This window comes from Lissotriton helveticus, chromosome 12 (assembly GCF_964261635.1).
Source record: "Lissotriton helveticus chromosome 12, aLisHel1.1, whole genome shotgun sequence".
Lineage (NCBI taxonomy): Eukaryota > Metazoa > Chordata > Amphibia > Caudata > Salamandridae > Lissotriton > Lissotriton helveticus.
The window spans coordinates 128,934,051-128,938,066 of NC_136073.1; the positions used below are offsets into that span (position 1 = coordinate 128,934,051).

The window sequence follows — 4,016 nt, forward strand, 5'->3', positions numbered from 1 at the left end:
GTTCTGTCCTCCTCAGTAGATTTCAGTCCTCTGACAAGATCACTCCCACAGAAAGTCACTTCTCTGATGAAGCCCACGTTGGCCGCGCCATTTGAAGAACTGAAATCTTCATTCTCAGGGAATACTTACTAATATAACAAAGAACTTGGCACAGAAGCTGAAATATGAAAAGACATCTTTATTAAACTTAATTAAGTGAGGCCACGTCACACAGAAGCCGTAGCAACTGAATGAGGTAGTCTGAGGAATACAGAGACCAGAGGCCTTATATATGTTTAGGAATACAAAACTCAGCATAAAAGAAAGGGGCAGTCCTTGCTTTTGCAAGCATGCAAAATGCCTAACATTCCTTCGTAGACAAGCCGGCCAAACCCATAATAAAAGACCACAACCATATTGTAAACAGGTCATAAAAGAAGGAACAGCAACAGATGAGAAGTAGGATAAGGGGTGTGTATGTGCATACCAAACTTTACAATCTCCTGTGCTCTGATCCTTAATCTTGATCAGCTACTGGGCAAGGAACTGGCCTAACAAGGTCAGCTTCAGGCAACAGGGTCAGTTCACTCAGGTCATCTAAAAGTCAGCTAAAGTCATCGGCCTATGTGAGGGCAACCACAAAATGGCTGCCATGCACAAAATGAAACCCAAGAGTTCAGAACAAAATCTTCAAATACACAGTGAATCCATCGGTGTAACATGACGAAAACACTCATACTTGCTGAGCTCACTGTTTACGGTTCGCTGTTACCAAAATCGTAACAGAACCACGACCTTTATGACCCAGGTTCAGAATTCACGGAACCTCAGCGGATCGTGTACAGTTCATGTGAGCTATGCGCGTGCACATCATCGCCAGCCACGTCACACACCATCATTTGTCTGTGCCTTGGCATCAGACTTCAAAGGCTGCCGCTCCCCCGCCCCCGCATCAGACTTGAAAGGAATGCACGCCCCCGCCACAGCAATGCCGCGTGCGGCCATCTGCTTTGCTTTTCCTGCCTTTCGTCATGGCATTTCTCACAGCTGCCCCTCCCCCTACCCCACCACAGAGCGCGTCTCACGGCTGTGTCATCGCTTTCACTTGCTTTCTCTTTCACAGCCTCTTTCACCGTGTCTCTTTCACTGTGTCTCTTTTACCATGTCTCTTTCACCGTGTCTCACTGCCTCGCGCTCTCTCCATTTCCGGAAACCCTTCCCTCCAGCTGCGCTTTTCTACATTCTTGCCACCCTACCACCTACCGGGCCAGACATCATGCATTCCACACGACTACACTTTCTAAACACCACAGATAACCGGTGTGATGGTCATCCAATTTAATGGCATTTCATTCATCGACCTCAGAAGGATGGGTCCGCCCAGATGGGATTCAAACGTATGACCTGTAGATCACATCAGATCGGGCGCTTTCTCGCTGAGCCATCTTCAATCGATCTTGTGAGAACAAAAGGCATTGCTGGCTCACTGAGTTTGACACCCTAACCCACTGACTTACATTCAGGAGCTTCAAAACAAATCACATTGGATGCTTAAGCACACTGGTATAACTCGTTCTGCTTCTTCTGATATGAATCCCCCCACCTCCCCCGACCATGCCTACCCCTCATATGCCTCATCACACCGCGCCATGCAGTGGCTTCAGCTCTGTCCCTTACAGCCTTTTCGGTACGGTGGCCTGGACAAGTCACGCTTGCGCGCTGATACAACAAACGTGCGCGTGAACCCCGCCCCCGCAGTGCTGCACACACACATACACACACATGCACACACCCCAGGTGGAGAGCCAGACGGGAAGAGCTTTCCTCTTCTGTGAAACCCTCTAGCGCTGGGTGCGCTCGCAGGCGGAAAATCTGCTGAACTGCAGCAAATTAATACTACTAAACAGCTCTTAAATGGCACCATTATCTGCGATTATCCTCGTGTCGTATGAACTCTGAGGTTAATTGCTGAATTTCGCTGCTGCTCATGACTCGGACCCCAGCCCACCCCCAGATATGCGCTGCTCACATGCAACGCCAACCGTCAAGGCTTTCGAGTAGTGAAATATTCACATAGCTTAACAAAACATAACAAAACATAGCATAGCAAAACAAAACATATAATAGCATAGCAAAACATAGCATAGCATACCAAACGCAACAAAACATAGCATAGCATAACAAAACATAGCGTATCAAAACAAAGCATAGCATAATAAAACACAACAAAACATAGCATAGCATAACAAAACATAGCATAGCATAACAAAGCATAGCATAGCAAAACATAGCATAACATAGCAAAGCATAACAAAACATAGCATAGCATAAAAAAACAAATTATAGGATAGCAAAACAAAACATAGCATAGCATACAGCTTCACTCGTTCCCCATCACAACATCACTCAGCGCCACCACAGCATCAATCTGTGCAACCATTCAATAACAACTGGTTCAAATATGTTCTCTCAATGTTTCAAGCTTTTTTACAAATGTAACAAAAAGATGTTAATATTTCACTTCTATTCTGCTCTTTGATTTTCGTCACAATAAAATACACTGAACATAATCTTCACAAAAGTTATTTACAAAAGTTTAAGCTATTGCCATTATAAATTACAATAACTTTTATTTAAGTATTAATTATTTTAAAAAATTCAAAGCCATTGTTATTTGTAATATCAATACATGTAAGTCATGTAAATACAACACATATTGCATTACAAATGCTATAGGTGTCACATTTGCGAAAGTTATAACTATTGGCATTGTAAATGACAAAGCTATTAATTTCGCTATTTTCAAAAACAAAACATAAATAAAAAATGTGTCATTTACAATACCAATAGGTCAAACTTTCCTAATGCGAGACCTATTGCATTGCAAATGCTTGTTTTCTTTGTGTGATAGTAATTGTCTCACCCATATACCATCTACCTGATTCACCCACTGAATTTAAAATGTGTCTTTCAGGAGTAAAATGTTTTATATTAGTGCTTATAATGCACTGCTGTACACTATTTTAAAGGAATGTCAGCAAGAAGGCAACACTCCCACTCGTTGCTGCTTATTTTCTCACTCATTGTCGTGTTTGTTACACATCATAATATTGTTGTAGATAAAGCTGCTGTTGTGCCCTCCCTGTCTGACTGCTCTTTATTCATCTGACATTTCAGGCGCGCGCATCGCTGACTGAGGGAAATAGGAAGGCGATTTACAAGCTGATTAGAAAGTATCTCAGCTGGAGAGAAATAAAGGTGCGTGGGTAATTTCAAGAGAGAGAACAGGAACTTATTCAACCTCAAAGCCTCAAGCGTCTTTTACCAGAGGGACAACAGGTCTGCCCGTTAAAAACAGAGTGTAGGAGGGGCGTGTTGCTGAAGCGGACTTCTACCTCCTTAATACTTCTCTCAGCATATCTCAGAAAGAAGGAACATACAGCTGAGAAAAAGGAAAATATTACAAATATTACACAGTACAAGCACGTAGACGCCCTAGCCTGGATCTTTACAGGATAACATTGCAGTATGGCCAGAGTTTATCAGTAGCAGCAGAGTGGCGCAGCGGAAGCGTGCTGGGCCCATAACCCAGAGGTCGATGGATCGAAACCATCCTCTGCTAACTACTCTTTTCCCCCCACAATTTTAAATGCTTGTTAATTTAAGGCCCTGGTGTAATATCTCTCTTTTTGTGCTTATAATCTTGTTTTATGTGTTGGAAAAAGACAATAATTAGGATAGCTCTTTCTCCGTGTGTGAACGTATCGTCAGTATAATGCCTGTTGTAACGAGGATTCACATAGTATGGTTATGTCTCGTTGATATGCATTGTAAAAGCTAGAGTCCGCTGTCTTATCTCTGCAGCTCATTTTAATGTCAGTTAAGAGTGCGCTCCTAAAATGATAAATGACGCAGATCTGTTCCCTATTATTCGTGCTCTGTGCGTGTCATGCTGAAGCACAAGGGATCCGTTCCAAACTGAGAGACGATCCACTCCAGGATTTACCAGTGCTCCACAATTCTTACATTTTCAAGAT

At 42.9% G+C, this 4,016-nt stretch overlaps 1 non-coding gene across 1 annotated transcript; it reads left to right on the forward strand.

Moving 5' to 3' along the window:
• Positions 1–3,529: 3,529 nt before the first annotated feature.
• Positions 3,530–3,601, forward strand: TRNAM-CAU (transfer RNA methionine (anticodon CAU)). The gene has a single exon. It is a non-coding gene; the product is annotated as a tRNA-Met (tRNA).
• The last annotated feature ends 415 nt before the right edge of the window (positions 3,602–4,016 follow it).